Below are 16,398 nucleotides of genomic sequence, written 5' to 3'. Positions count from 1 at the left end.
TGGAGAAAGCTTCTGCAGGGTCCATGGACAGCAAAAGTCATGAACAAGGAAATACTACCATGAATAAAGCCTGATCTATCATTGGTAGGCGAAATCATGAAACTCTGTCTTTGGCCATATAGTGTGATCCAACTCAATGGAGAAAGCAATTATGCTAGGATTGGTCAGTAGAAAAAGAGAACCAGACCAACAAAGATCACGGTAGTTAGGTATGATCAAAATGGACACTGGTCAGAGTATTACACAACTAAAAGAAATGGTACAAGAACAAAAAATGTGATGACAGTTGAGCCATAGCATCACCAAGAATCGGATTTGACTGAATGACTAACATCATCATCATGCCAATAAAGGTTTACTGACTGACTTGCTTTCCAGTCATGTGTAAAGGAGTGAGGATCCTGATTTTTAGAGCTAAAAGGGAGGCAAAGGTTAAAGAACAGAATATTCCTGCAGCTGTGTGCGAGAACTGAAGCAGAATCTTTCTAAGGCAGTGGTTCTCAACCTGGGGGTCAGGAGGACCTCTTTGGGGGTCGAACAACCCTTTCACAGGGGTTGCGGCAGGGCGAGCAGCCCTTCTCTCCAAGGTGGTCCCAAAGTGGCTGACATCTCTCCTCCTCCATTTCATCCATACAATAGCCTTGTGGGGTAGATCGAGATAGAGTGCTCGTCTGTCTGAAGCAGCAGAAGAGAGCGAGGTTGGGATGGTGGGACAAGAGGCAGAACTGAACTGAGGAACCCCGGGGCAGGGGGAAACAGTTTATATACAATCATGAACAATAGATCTTCACGCCATTGGTCAGTTTCAGTTTAATATCTGTGAAAGAACCCTTGCATATTTTTATGGTTGGGGGTCACTACAACATGAGGAATTGTATTAAAGGGTCACAGCATTAGGAAGCTTGAGAACCACTGTTCTAGAGAGAGGAGAGGGCTTTGCCTCACCAGGGTCTTCCTCTTTGCTGTGGCTTATTAATTTCACTCCCTTGCTATCTCCTTGGGAAAGGACTAACCCTGAGGTCTTCAGCCTCTATCTGGGAGTTTATATAGCTCTGACATTTACTGCACTTTGACCTCAAGTCTCACAAATCCTGTAGGCCTCACAACAGCTCTGTTGCCATGGTGAATGGTTCAGAAGTGTCTGGTCTGATCCTTGGTGGTCAAGTACTAATCATGGCTGACCTGCAGCCAGAAGGGTGGCCCCGGAGTCGGGCTGCTGAGGACACAGTAGCGGTGAGCTTGCCTCCTCCTTCATTTTATAATGAAGGAGTTATTGCATAACTGCAGGGCACCAGAGGGCACATTTTAAATTTTAATGCAATAACTCTTTCTAAATTTTTTTAAAAATGTGCCCTGTGGTTCCCCCACAGCTCCATAGGTACAGGATCCGACATTGGTCTTGTGCAACGCAAGGTCGATTAAGAACAAAGCCTCGACTCTGCAACATTTTATTGCAGAGTCGAAGGCGGACCTTGCTTGCGTGACCGAGACCTGGGTGAGGGAAGGCGAGACAGTGGCCCTGAGAGAACTAGCCCCACCAGGTTACTCGGTCCTCCACCAATCTCGGACCCATAAAAGGGGAGGGGGGTGGCTATTGTGGTCCGGGAGGTTCTCACCCACAGGGCTTTCCCGGCGCCGGAAATCGAGGGGGTGGAGTGTGTCGGTATTGGATGGGACTCGGTCGAGAGTTTGGCTATCTGGTTGGTATACCGTCCACCCAACGCGCCGCCAGATGTCCTGCCCCGCCTGCCGGAGGCAGCGGCCGCCTGGGCGTTGCAGTACCCCAGGCTTTTGATCCTGGGTGACTTCAATGTCCACGCAGACGCACCCTCTCCAGTCCATGGCGGAGACCTGGTGTCATCCATGGCGACACTAGGACTTTCGCAATTTGTTGCTGGGCCCACCCATCACGCCGGACACACACTCGACCTGATTTTCGGCGCTGGGATAGAAGTGGATCTGGATACAGCTTTGGCTGTGCCGTGGTCAGACCACTATGCCCTGCGGGCCCGGCTCAGGATACCACCCCCCCCAGTTGGGCGGCGGGCGCATTTTAGCCCGCCCGCGGAGACTTATGGATCCAATAGGATTCCGGAATGCTCTGCGGGACCCGATGCCTCCTGGCGACTCACTGGCGGCCCTGGTGGCGGACTGGCAGTCCCGCCTATCGGCTGCCATAGATGAGATCGCCCCTAAACATCTTCTCTGCCCTCGACTCAAACGGGCACCCTGGTATACCAGGGAGCTTCAGGAGAGAAAAAGGGAAGTGAGACGACTGGAGCGAGTGTGGCGGAAGACTCGCGACGAAGCTACGAGAACATCTCATCACACGCTTATGAGGGCGTATGAGATGGCGGTGAAAGTGGCAAAACGGGAATTTTTTGCCGTGGAAATCGCGTCCGCAAGCTCTCGCCCGGCCCAACTATTTAGAACAGTTAGATCCCTTACCGCCCTTGAGGCTGTGAGGCTTTAATGAGCCATTTTGCGGACAAAGTCTCGTCGCTCCGCTGCGCTCTTCCCGCCACAGTTAATACAGTAAATGAACTGGAGACCTGTTGGCCACCTTTGGAGGTGACGTTCGATGGCTTCAGACGGCTCTCTTTACCCGAAGTGGACGGGTTGCTAGGTTCGGTCAGAGCGACCACGTGCCCCCTCGACCCCTGTCCGTCATGGCTCCTCAAAGAAGGGGCCAGAAGATAGGAAGCCAGCTCAGGGATATTGTCAATCTCTCCCTGGATTCCGGGGAGTTCCCTGAGCAGCTAAGGGAGGCAGTGGTTCGCCCTCTCCTGAAAAGATCTATGCTGGATCCGCGAGACCCAAACAGCTACCACCCGGTATCACACTTAGCGTTCCTGGGCAAGGTGGTTGAAAGGGCCGCGGCAGACCAGCTCCTGGCATTCTTGGAAGAAACTTCGGCACTCGATCCATATCAGTCTGGCTTCCGACCTGGCCACGGGGTGGAGACGGTGCTGGTCGCCCTGCTGGATGATCTCCGTCGCCAGCTGGATAGAGGCGGGTCGGCAGTGCTGGTTCTTCTGGACCTGTCGGCCGCTTTTGACACCGTGGACCACGAATTGTTGGTCCACCGCCTCGCCGAAACGGGGATACGTGGCACAGTTTTACGCTGCATACGCTCCTTTCTCCAGGACCGGACCCAGAGGGTAGCAGTGGGGGATGAGCTCTCACGCTCCTACAGACTTCCATGTGGAGTCCCACAGGGCACGGTCCTCTCCCCCACATTATTCAACGTCTTTATGCGCCCTCTGGCCCAGCTGGTGCGGAGTTTTGGACTGGGTTGCCACCAGTACACTGATGACACCCAGCTCTATCTCCTCATGGACGGCCGCCCGGACTCTCCCCCGGAACCATTTGCCAGATGTTTGGAAGCGGTGACAGAATGGTTTGAGCAGAGTCGTCTGAAACTCAACCCCTCCAAGACAGAGGTCCTGTGGCTGGGATGTAGGGGGCGGGATCAGGAAGCGTGCTTGCCCACCCTGGGAGGGGCGCATCTTACCATCGGGTCCCAGGCCAGGAATCTGGGCGTGATCATTGATGCCTCCCTAACTTTGGAGGCACAGATCAAAAGAGTAGCAGGCCAGGCATTCTTCCAACTTCGCCAGGCCCGACTACTAGCGCCCTACCTGTCCCCCGAACACCTGGCCACGGTGATCCATGCAACGGTCACCTCCAGAATAGATTTCTGTAACTCGCTCTACGCGGGCCTTCCCTTGTCCTTGATCCGGAAACTTCAGCTAGTGCAGAATGCAGCTGCTAGGGTCCTAACTGGTACACCTTGGAGGGCCCATATCCAGCCAGTGCTGAGGCAGCTGCACTGGTTGCCAATTGCTGCCCGGATCCGGTTCAAGGTTTTGGTTTTAACCTTCAAGGCTTTACGCGAGTTGGGACCCACATACCTGAGGGACCGCTTATTGCCCTATGCCCCCCGTAGAGCTTTACGTTCTGCGGGAGAAAATCTATTGGTCATCCCCGGCCCTAGGGAAGCACGCCTGGCCTCGACCAGGGCCAGGGCCTTCTCGGTCCTGGCCCCTGCCTGGTGGAATGAGCTCCCGGGAGAGCTGCGGACCCTGCGGGACCTTCCATCGTTCCGCAGGGCCTGCAAGACGGAGCTTTTCCGCCAGGTTTACGGTTGAGACCAGGCTTAACATCTATGCCCCCCCGGGACCTGAGGATTGGGATTAGAGACGGGTACCACCAGTATCCCCTCTCCACTTGCTAGGGGGGGGATGGGTAATTGATTAGCCGCTCTTGCCAGGTAGTTATTAACTATTGATATGTTAATTGGTTTTTTAAATGTATTTTATGGGGTTTTATACTGTTGTAACCCGCCACGAGCCGCAAGGGAGTGGCGGGTAATAAATTCAATAATAATAATAATAATAATAATAATAATAATAATAATAATAATAATAATAATAATAATAATAATAATAATAATAGCATGGCTTCAGTCAGAGCTACGTGTGGGAGCTGTGGGGAACTTCTGGGTACATTTTCCTGCCCCTGCCCTCTCATGAATGCAAACTCTCATCTGCTTTGCCTGGTCCCCTGGAGAACTTGCCACTATGGATAAGAGCCACTGCCACCATAAGCGCGCGGGGGGCATTGCGGAGGTGGAGGGCCAAGAAGAACAAAAGAGGTGTGCCAGCTCTGGGCAGGGGAATTCCCCTCTTCCGGGCGTGGGCACGCAGCTCACCTGGAGAGGGGGCATGGTCGGGCAGCGGACGGCAGATAAAAGGAGCCTCGCTGCCCGCCCTGTTTCCTGCTGCTCCGCTCACCAGCTTTACCTTTTCTCCTCGGCATCACCTTGAACTTCTTTGGAACTTCAAAGCCTCCTGCGTTCCCCTCGTCTTCAGCCTCTATCTGGGGCAGCAGAGTCTCAGAGGATCCGCGCACTTTACAGCTAAGCCTTTTCGGGGGGGCAGCCTTGGGGGGGTTCCCAGTTGTTTGCTTGGTTTTGGCTAGACGCGCCTTCGTACCAGGGAAGCCTCGCGGCGGGTTTGGGGAGCTGCTCTTTTGTTTGGGATGGCTCCGACTGCCTCAAAGAATTCTTCTAAGAGCGGCTGCCTTCATGCTCGTGGGCAGCCGCACCCCGCCTCCCTGGTTCGGGGTGTGGCGAGCAGGATGCGGGCTGCGCTCCGCAGAGCCGGTGTGGGTGTGCCGTCGACCCCGGGGGCTGGGGAACAGAACAACGATGCTGGCAGAGTGGGCAGGGTGTGGGCTCGGGCCGCCCGTTTGGCGTCTAGCAGGCGAATGCACTTTGTCTCCCCTCCCTGAGAACCCTCTCTGGTTTGCAGCAGCTCTTCTTCAGAGCCTGGCAGCCCAGGGTCTTCCGACTCTGCAGGGAGCCTGGCCGCATTCAGGGCTTTAAAACGCTCCAAGGCTTGGGCCCCTGAGGCTTTGCCTCCAGCCGGCTTGGGGGTGGGTGGGTGACCCTCTAGAAGGGGAGTCTCGCCACTGGCCCTCTTCAGCCACCCCAGCTAATGGCTTCTCTGGCTATTTGCCGGGCCTCGCTCCAACAATGTCCTGGGGCCCTTCCTTTTGGGGCTCCGCCATCCCGGAGGGCCGGGGGGAACACAGGGAGCCCACCCTATGGCTTCAGCAGGTGCCCCCTGGGGTTTTGGGGCTGGATGGGGCCCTTTCCCGCAATATGCTTATCCATCTTGGGGGTCTGCTGGCCAAGTCGGACTCCAGGGCCAGGAGGGGGGGACAGGTGCCCATGTGCTCCAGCTGACAGGGCGAGTAGCCCCCTGCCCCTCCGGCTCTCGTTCCTCAGCTTCCTGTTCCGCAGCTTCCCGTTCCTCCCCCACCCGGCCTTCTGGCCATGGGGCAGCTGCTGGCTTTTCGGGCAAGAGGCAGCAGAACCACCCTCACTCCCCCCTCCCGCCTAGGGGCTCTGCTGTCCCTCATTTTGCATCTTCCCCCACAGGTGATACTGTGCCAGCTGGCAGCTCTACCCACCAGCCTGGGTTAGAAGCCAGTCATGGGCCAGTTGATGGCGACCTTGCAATAGAGGATGAAGCGGCCACTGCGGCTGAGGACCCTGCGGCTGAAAGGGTAGCGAGGAAACCGTCCAGAAAGTCCGGCTCCCATCGCCACACCAGGTCTTCGAGCGGTGAGTTAGCGTCCTCCAATGAGGAGGATGGGGTGGGTTGGTGGGATGCTGAATACTGGCTCCAGGGTGAGTTTGTTCTGGGCATCCCCTCATGGTTACTGCAGTGCCGTCGGGAAGCCCGGGTTAGCCGGACTAAAGTTCAGGGTCCGGTAAACAGAGTGGACCCGCCCGAAGGCTATAAGGATTGAGACGTGCCCCCTGGGACTCATTTGCCTCCCAAGCTCCATGGGAAAGTGGGTGTTATGTGGATCTATTTAAATTCATTCAGCCCCTTGAAAGGGCTGCACGTACAAGCATTACAGGGAACCGGGAGATGCCTGTTGCCTATGAGGGGGAGCGTACCCTGTGGGCTTGGATGAGAGGTTTTGCGGAGTACCTCCGGCTGATCACCTCAGTTTTTCCGGAGAGGGGTCCTCACTTGGCGGGCCATTTGTCTAATGTGCTTGATGCCAAGATACCGGGGGGAGATGCAGCCGCCTTCAGCTATGATGAGGCCTTTAGAAGGAGGGTCTCCAGTAATCCCATGGCCAGATGGGACCGTTTGAACCCTGACTTATGGGTACGGGCCTTCAGGCCCCACCAAAAGGCTGCTGGCTCGGCGGAGGGGGCCCGCACTTCTGTGCGCAGGGACTCTCGGGGCGTTTGTTGGGAGTACAGTCAAGGCGGCTGTGACAGGAAGAAGTGCAAGTACGCGCATGCTTGCAAGGGTTGCGGGGGTTCACATCCCAAGTCTGAGTGCAGTAAACGGCCCTTTCGGAAAGGCCGGCCCACAACCAAGAAGGGGGGTGGGTCCGGCTCCTCAGGAGGGAACGCAGGGAACATTGGCGATGGGAAGGCCTCTCTGCCCTAGCTCTGCCGTGTTAGGGTCCAAGGCCCCGTCCCCCATCCGGCTTTCAGCTTTGATCCCTTTACTTTTGACATATCCTGATCAAAAAGCGGCCACTTACCTCCGGGAGGGTTTCACCCATGGTTTTCGCATTCCTTTTACTGGCAAGTGGGTATCGACGACATGTCTGAACCTAAAGTCCGCTCGCTTGATGCCTGAAGTGGTGGAGGGGAACGTAAGGAAATTGCGGCAGGTCATGTGGTAGGCCCATCCCCGGCTCCTCCCTTGGATAACCTTAGGGTGTCCCCCCTAGGGGTGGTGCCCAAGAAAGCACCGGGTGAATTTCGCCTCATCCACCACTTGTCATATCCGAAGGGCTCCTCTGTAAATGACTTTATTGATCCAGCCCTGTGTTCGGTTCACTACGCTTCTTTTGACCATGCCGTGGCGTTGGTTAGGACCTGTGGCCTGGGAGCCCTCATGGCCAAGAGTGATATCAGGTCCGCTTTCCGCCTCCTGCCGGTTGGCCCCGGGGATTTTTCTTTGCTGGGCTTTAAATTCAAGGGTGGGTGGTATGTGGACAGGGCCATGCCCATGGGCTGCTCGGTGGCCTGCGCCACATTTGAGACGTTTAGCTCCTTCGTCGAATGGGCATTTAAGGGGCGCGATGGTTCTCCCTATGCCATGCATATCTTGGATGATTTTCTTCTCATGGGGAGAGCGGGGACCTCCGATTGTGCTCGATGCCTGTGGGTCTTGCAGGAGTTGGCGGCAGAGCTTGCCATACCGCTGGCCCATGAGAAAACGGAGGAGCCTGCGGCCAGCATCACTTACCTGGGGATTATGATCGACTCCATTGAGGGGTGCTCGCGCCTGCCTGATGACAAGGTTTTGGCTCTGTCCTTCCAGTTGTGTCATATGTTGGTCCGCAGCAAGTGCACACTGCGGGAGTTGCAAAAGCTCCTTGGTCACCTGAACTACGCCTGCAGAGCCGTCACCCTGGGGAGAGCCTTTTGTAGAAGGCTGGCCCGAGCCACGGCTGGGGTCCTTTCACCCCATCACCACATCCGCCTGACTAAGCCAATCAAAGCCGACATGGCAGTTTGGCTCTCCTTCTTGAATACCTTCAACGGGGTGGTGATTTGGCAGTCCCCATTGCTCCTGGAAGGGGATTTTCAGGTCCAGTCGGATGCTTCAGGGAGCTTGGGTTTTGGGGAGTTCTTTGATAATCGGTGGTGTGCACAACGTTGGCCTACCAGCTGAAGGGAGGGGGGCCTCCTTAGGGACCTTACCTTCCTGGAGCTTTTTTCCATTCTCGTAGCAGTTGTTTTGTGGAAGGAAGAGTTCAGGAACTGTAGGGTCACTTTCTGGTGCAATAATCAAGCGGTGGTTCTAGTTGTTAACAGGCAATGTTCCCGCTCTGAATGGGTCATGCGTTTGGTGCGCCGTCTGGTCTTGACTTGCCTCAAGAATAACATTTCTTTTATTGCCAAACATGTGCCAGGGATGGAGAATAACGTAGCAGATGCATTGTCCCGTCTTCAAATGGAGCGCTTCAAACTTATTGCCCCAGAGGCGAGGCTGACACCGGAGGACTTCCCCACGGACCTGTGGAGCCTTGGCACCTTCTAGTCCATGAAGGGCTGTAGGCATCTCTAGCGCCTTCAACGAGCCAGGCCTACTCTGCAGCGGTAGCAGGTTATCAGGCATGCCACTTGGAGTGGCAAAGTGTTCCAGCTTTTCCGGCCACGGAGCAGTCCGTGCTGCGCTATCTGGCGCACCTGCGGGAGCAGGGCCAGTCTGCCAGGACGCTGAACGTTCATTTGTCTGGCCTAGCATGCTTTTGCAGGTTGCAGGGATGGTGGGATCCATGTTCATCCCCAAGACGCTGGAAAGATGGAGGCGACTGACTCCGGGGGCCCGTTGGCCCATCTCCGGGGTTCTGCTGGGCAAATTGGTTGCGCAATTGTCCACGGAATGTGCTTCAGCGTATGAAGCTTCGCTGTTCCGGGCAGCCTTCCTGGTGGCTTACTTTGGGGCTTTTTAGGGTCAGCGAGTTGGTCACGGCTACTCGCACTGGGGGGCGGGCCTGTGCCCTCATGATGGAGGACATTCAGATGCTCGATGGGCACGTGCAGATCCACTTACGTAGATCCAAGATGGATCAGAAGGGTGTGGGAGTCATAGTGGTCATTCCTTCCAGGGGACAGGACCCTCTTTGCTCTGTCAAAGTGGTTTTGGAGTATTTGGCTGTCCGCCCGGGGCTCCCGGGGACATTTTTCATTCACAGGGACGGCAGAGCTCTATCCCGTTTTCAGTTTTCAGCGGTCCTCCACATGTGCATTAGAGCCCTGGGCATGTCCACCATGGGATTTAGCTCCCACTCATTCCGGATCGGGGCCGCCAGCCAGGCAGCACTAGATGGTGTCGGGGCCGAGGGCATTAAAGCTCTCGGCCGGTGGCGGTCCTCCGCCTTCAAGTCATACATTCGAGCTGTATCATCTCTGCCTTGACTCTTCTTCTGGGTAGGTGCCAAGAGGAGGCGAGTCTGGATCGTGGGCCATAGCATCGTTCACTGGGCTGACGGATACGCCAGACGTTCGGGATGGGGCACGCACCTGGGCCTGGATCGACACTTCGACATCTCTTGGCATGGAATTTGCGGCTTGTGCTGGCCTGACCTTCTTCCCGTTCTCTGGAATTTGCTAAAGGCTCAAGCCCCTCCTGGACTCATTGTCATTCAACTGGGAGGAAATGATCTACCAGCAGCATCGGGCTCCAAGTTGGCCATTGCTATCATGAGGGACCTACTCATCATTCAACAACTCTGCCTGGGAGCACTCATTTTGTAGTGCGAGCTCTTAGTGCGCCTCTCATGGCGGGGCGCTCAGAGACCTCGCAAGGTAGATGTGGCCCGCCAGAAGGTTTGTTGCACAGTCAGGAGATCTGCATGCCATGGCATGCAGGGCAGCTTCTCAGTGGGAAGCTGGCCTATACCCATGGTAAGGCAACTGGGAAAGCTCCAATTGAGGTTGACGCCCGTGGTGCCCGGTCTGTATTGCCTTCCCATGGGATAGCAGGCCTGATGGTTAGGAGGCTGGTCAAACGGTCGTCCAGCCCCCGCGGGCAGGCCTGCTATGGGGTTTTTACCTCCCCTTCCCCTTGGGGCTGCGTTCTGCTGACGGCAGCAGGGAAGGAGAGGTCACGGATCCGCCTCCACCATGGGTGTGCCGACACTCATGGATGCATGTTACCTGTTTTAATAAAGCTGTGGCCATGTTTTTGCCAAAGTAGTTGTATGCGTGTTCATTGGGCGCTGGGCATTCATGCCTACCCCGCAATGGCTGCCTCAAACACAGCCAAAGCAGGAGGAAAATTCTGTGGTCCATCTCAGGTGGGAGAGGATCAGCCTGGGGGCAGCCTTTGGATATAACCTTTTAATTTTTTTAATCCAGACAGTGAAAAAAATCAGATGCAAAAAGATAATGCTGTATAGTGATTGAGAGTTTATGCCAGATGACATTGATTGACAAGCCAAAAAGGGGGGAAATGGTACGAAGTCCAGACTTCCAGTCCATTGACTGCCTCCTATGGGAGCACAAATCCAGGGCAAGACAGGGGTGAAGCGGGCCAAAGACTCCCTGTGTGTTCATGGGGAAAATCAGGACAATTAAGCCCCAGACCAAAACCAGATGGCAGCACAGCATAATACCTCTTGTTTAGTAGACATCCCAGAAATACTGGACATTCAACTAATAGACTTTTATTTAAATGACGGTAAAAAGAAAAGCAGATAAAATGAGCATATTCCACACTAAGCAGTTAGTACAAATCCAAAGGAAGCTGTTGTGCATTCTAATTGCCTTAAGGGGAGTGTTGTGGTCTAAGGGGAGAGAAATGAGAATATTAAGAACCTACTTTGTCTTATGAGAAGGGAGTGGGGAGTTATTACTGGTGATTAAATATTAAATACAGTACAATTGCAAAGTGGAGATGTGTTGGTTTATCAAAGCATTTGGCTTTGAAGAACTAATCAGAAACTTGAGTAGTCTTACCAGTTGCCAACCATGGTGGAAAAGATTCCACCCCCATATTCTGTCCCCTGCAATTTCTTAGTAGTGGAAGAAAAAAATGAGGGCAGGGAATGATGGTGTGGTCACAATGACATCACTTCCAGGTGAGTAGCTAGAAGTGATGGCACAATATCTGTAACACTCTAGGACAGGGGTAGTCAACCTGTGGTCCTCCAGATATTCATGAACTACAATTCCCATGAGCCCTTGCCAGCAAATGCTGACAGGGGCTCATGGGAATTGTAGTCCATGAACATCTGGAGGACCACAGGTTGACTACCCCTGCTCTAGGAACTTCTCCAAGTAGCCATGGTCATTATTTTCCATCTCTCAAGGTTCCAGAGCTTGGTAACATTCCTATAGTATTACAGATGTGATGTTGCTTCTAGGTGCTCACCCAACAGTCATGTGTTCTGAGATGCCTAGGAAGGAAAGGGGGGGGGATGCCCCTCTTTCTGAAAGTGGCATGGGGTTGAAACTAGAAGTATCTTATTCTCCCTTTCAGCAATCCCTCATAGCTTTGAACAAATACGTGCTTTTAAAGGTGATTTCCCCCAACATATATATAACTGTGAGTCTGGTCATGCACCTGCATGTGTTGGGCATATCATGTAGCTTGACAAAAGCACTCTGAAAATCTACAGGACTTGTTCTGCACTGTATTTCTCCTGTGTGGTATGGCTAATCTTAAAATCTTTTAATGGCGTAGAACGTACTTCAAAATGGAGGATCCTAGCATTCATTTTCCTTTATCCTATATGTCATGGGTTCAGGACTCCAATTGTGGGGCTTGCTGGGCAACAAAATCGAGGGAGGGGGGGAGAAGCTTCTATTGAACACTTTCTTCTGTCCGAAAACTAAAGGAAAACATTACTTTCTAAGTTGTTCTATGAAAAAAGGAGAAAACAGCTAGTGTCACAGCAGGCATGTGAGACAGCACTTGCCAGTTAATCAAAGGACGCTTCTTTGTAACAGTTAAGCATTATGGTTGTTCTGGGCTCAGAGCACCTGTGTCTCTGAGATTTGTATAAACCTGGCTCCCTTGAAAAAGAATACAACAACACCAAGTAGATGGAACAGCTTGGCTGCTTTGTGTGGCAGTCTGTAAGGTCTCATGTGGTGAATGATGCAGATGCACTGTACTACTATAGACCATTAATCATTTGTATGGGTGAGTGTTAAAGGCACATGGAAATTCTGAGGCAACTGACTGGGCAAAAGCTCCCCTTTGTGTGGCCCTTTCCCTATCAAGAAAACAAGTATATGTAATTACAGATGCTTGCTTTCTTCTAGCTTGATAAGTTGGTATCTCCCCTTGAACAAATCAGAGGAAAAAATATTTTCTCCAGACAGAGCCTCATCTCAAAACATAACAGTATTAAAAAAAAAAACTGGCTAGGATTTTCTATGGCATTTATAGTGTAATTTATCTGGATTTTTAAATAAGTTGTAGCCGGTTCCTGTTGTTATGGAAAGAATTTGTGTATGATAATACATTCTTCTGTTATTTCTTTTATTTATTAATTAAAATATTTATATCCTGCCTTTTCTTATAGAATCATAGAGTTGGAAGGAACCATATATGCTATCTAGTCCATCCCCCTGGTCAATATAGGATCAGCCCTGGCACAAGGCAGCTTAGAGATCATATTTTGAAATATCACAGTTTAAATGTGACAAACAAATAACATCCCCTTCCAAAGATATCTGTAGTTTATAGCCCATTATAACCATGGCAAATATTACCTTTGCATCACCTTCTGAAAGTTTCTGAAGATAGTCCCTGACTTCCTCAAAAAACCTATTCTACAAAATGGGGGCCACAATGGGAAAGGCATAAGCAATGGTTGAGGCCAGGGAGGCTACTTTAAGTGAGGAACAAGTGGCTGCCTGAGGACCATAGTTGGCACCTGGGCATATATGGGAAGAGATATATGGGAAGATCTGGGTCATGGGGACCTTTCGGCGCAAACCAATAGCCAATGTAGCTGTTTTAAGACAGACTATAAAGGCATTTCCGCACATCATTAAAAATAACATTACGCCAGCTGAATGGCATAGTGCTAAATATAATCACACCTCCCAGCTCCTCCAAACCTTTTTGCTGTGTCTCTCTAGTCTGCTGCCTTTTGTGCTTATTACCCTCCACAACTGCTGCTGGAAATGGTGGAAGAGAGCAACATGCTTTATACTGTCTTCCGCCTGTCAATCAAGCCAGGCAGCCAATCCCCTTTCTCCCTGTTTTAAAGTTTCAACGCTGCCCACTAAATTTTTGTTTAAATTAATAGTTCTCCATTTAAACACCTATGCATCTAATTATAGATACACAGTGCTTTTTGAACACCACCCCTATGGAATCATTAGTCTTTAGATACTTTTAAACATAAATCTTATTCCTGATTTTTTTGGGGGGTGGGGATTTTAGAGAGTCCTGCTTTGTGTCACAACTTTGGAATCATCATCATTTTTATTTACAGTCCTTTAGACCAAAATTTTAGAAGCACTGCTATACAATAGCAGTTTGTAAACTTTGGAATAAATACTTTTATTTCTGGCATCGCCTGCACACTTGTCCACTTATTTGTTGCTCTAGGCTGTTCTCCATTTTTAAAAAGCACTTCCTGTCCCACGTAACAAGGGAGAAGGAGGCGGGTGTGAGGATGGAACACTGGAGGCAGAGGTAGTGGTCTGCCGCCATACATTTCTTTGGCTGGTGGCCTGCTGTTTGTCCGCTGAGGGATAGCGCTTTTTCAGGTTGGTGAATCCAGTTTTGGGGATTCACCAACTTGTGCTTTAAAATGGCTGATATAGCAAGCAGTTTGTTGGCCAGACACAGGAGGCTGGCAACGTCATGCGGAGTGGCCAGGATATAGTGTCTTCAAGGAGTAAGTATGATGCTATAATTAAGATGTGCAGAAAAGCCAGTGTTCTCATCAGCTAGCTCTGGACAATAACTGAACTGCCACAAGCTTCTGTTTTCATTCTGCAGTTTCTTGTTGCTCAGATTATCATTGAGGAGGATATTGCTAAAAATGATACAAAAAAAGAATGCAGCGATTTACACTCCAGAAGCAATTTTAAGAAGATAACAGATTTAGTAACTCAGAACGATGTGTCATCAAGGCAGATCTTGCTTCTGACCAATACCAAAGCAAATCTAAACTAATGGGGCTTTGTAGTACAGTCAAAAGTATGGTCGACCTGTTTAAAAACAGATGAAGTGGCCAACTGAACAAAGAGAAATATTTGTTGTGATCAGGCTGTGACTGTGTAGACTGAATGTGATCAACCCTATTTGAAGCATTCTTCCAGGCAAGCCCCACAAAGGCCCATTATGCACGGCCGCCGAAACGGCGATTTCGGGTCACATGGAAAACGCGGAGGGGGAAGACGCGACGCACACCAGTTATGCACGTGGCGGGGCGCGGCGGCAGCAAAACCCAGAGTAACCGATTATGCACGTGGAGATCTGGGCGCCGCTTCTGGTTGTGCCGCGGTCACCCGGAAGCTGCGCTTTCTTCCGCGTTTCACTGACGCGGCTTTTTTGGCGGCATGCACCGAAGCTGCGGCCAGTTGCAGTTGGCTCCGTGCGTTATCGGTGATATTAGTCACCGCCATCCCACCCCGAATGTGTGTTATTTCCCCCGTGCATAATGGGTCAAAGGCACACCAGCTGAGAAAAACCTTGCTCCAGATTATTGTTTCCTTTAAGGAAATACTGTGTGTTTACAGGAACCCAACTGAGTTCCTGTTGCACATGGGCCAAAAGCCTTTCTGAATTCTTGGTTTAACTATGACAGAGATAACTCTGAGACTTTCTCTTCTGTCCACTCTCATATGTTCAGCAACTTTTTCTCTTTTTGTGAATCAAATAGGTAATCAAATAACTCTGATCCTCAGTTAGAGACCCCTGTGGAACATTTCATGCATTCAGCCTAGAAGTTCTGTTGTAGATATGAAATCTTTTGCTGCACATAATGGGAGCTGAAAACAAAAGGGAACCACATCCCTTTCAACAATTTTTTTTTATATGAAACGAATACCAAAATTTTCTACTTACCATATATTTCTCCCATATTTTGCTTCCTGTCTATATAGATTTCGCAAACTTTGTTGGCAGTCCTTGGTCTCTGAGGGAATCATAGCTTAGTGGTAGTATGCAATGTGTAAAATCCCCAGTACAATCCCTTATATCTCAGGACTTGCTGCAAATGAAGACATACTGCCAAGGGCTGGATGGTTCCTTGTTCTGACTTGGTATAAAGCAGCTTCATATGCCCTCATGCTTCAAAGATTAGATGAATGGCTCAGGACAAAGTATCCTGCTCATCTGGAAAGAAATAGAAGATTGAGAAATGTACCACTGTCCTCAGAATCTTATGAGATATAGTGGCAAATCAGGATTGCTTTGGTAGTGAATGGGAGATTCTGTGTTCATAGGTACAGAACAAAATGTGTCTGTACTCCACAGGGTCAGCTCCTCAGGAGCAGTGTGATCTGGCATCACCAAGATAAAGAATATATCTAGAATAATGATTATTCTAGTCCAGGCTTTCTCCACCAGGGTTTTGTGAAATGGGTGGGAGTTAACTAATTTTTAATATATTTTTAAAATGTGTTAAACATTTATCAGGTGATATGACCATATATGGTCATGTCAACCCACCTCCCAAAATGGCCAATGAGGGAACTGGAGGGGGTGGGAAGGGTGGGCATGTACACAGCTATACTTCTCAATCATATTTTGCATGATTGTGCCTCTTCTGGGGTTTCTTGTAGCCTGAAAAATGTTTCAGGGGGTTCTCAACGAAGAAAAGAAATTGAGAAAGGATGCCATAATCCATACAAAAGAGATGATCATGTATTTCGCTGCATATGTGTAGTACAGGGTCAGCACAGCTTCACTCAACCCTCTTCAGAACATATATGATGACTTGGTAAAAATGGCAATTTTTGATTATAATGATGCACTTGAAAAACTAAGTTCATTGTAAAGATTCCAATTACTAAGCATAAGTAAGTTTATTATAATAACATCAGAAAAAGAGAAAGGAGAAAAGGCCAAGATTTCTAGTACTAAAATTTAATTGGAGAGCTCCTGGAATCACAACTCATCTCCAGACTGTAGAAATAAGATCCTCTGGGGGAAAATGGCTACATTAGAGAGGAACTGTATGACATTATACTTTAGTTAAGTCCCTCCTTTCCTAAGCCTTGTCCTCACCAGACCTCATCTGACAAAATAAACCTCCCAACCTGGAGTTGGCAACCCTTACATGTACCAGTCTAACTATATATTCCCAATGAGTAATACTGTTTATGTACTCAATAGATAAAGTAGAATTTAGTACATTACTTTCAGGATG

At 50.5% G+C, this 16,398-nt stretch overlaps 1 protein-coding gene across 1 annotated transcript in view; it reads left to right on the top strand.

Annotated features, from left to right (window-relative positions):
* POC1A (POC1 centriolar protein A) overlaps positions 1 to 16,398 on the top strand; it is a 99,872-nt gene that overhangs the window by 28,938 nt on the left and 54,536 nt on the right. Inside the window, exon 2 of the mRNA XM_077325828.1 lies at positions 5,948 to 6,133. The gene's annotated coding sequence lies outside the window, so the exon portion shown is untranslated. The remainder of the gene's footprint in view (positions 1 to 5,947; positions 6,134 to 16,398) is intronic.

Source organism: Paroedura picta, chromosome 3 (genome assembly GCF_049243985.1).
Source record: "Paroedura picta isolate Pp20150507F chromosome 3, Ppicta_v3.0, whole genome shotgun sequence".
Lineage (NCBI taxonomy): Eukaryota > Metazoa > Chordata > Lepidosauria > Squamata > Gekkonidae > Paroedura > Paroedura picta.
Note: the sequence above shows the minus strand (reverse complement) of the source record. Positions and strands in the feature narration are given on the sequence as shown.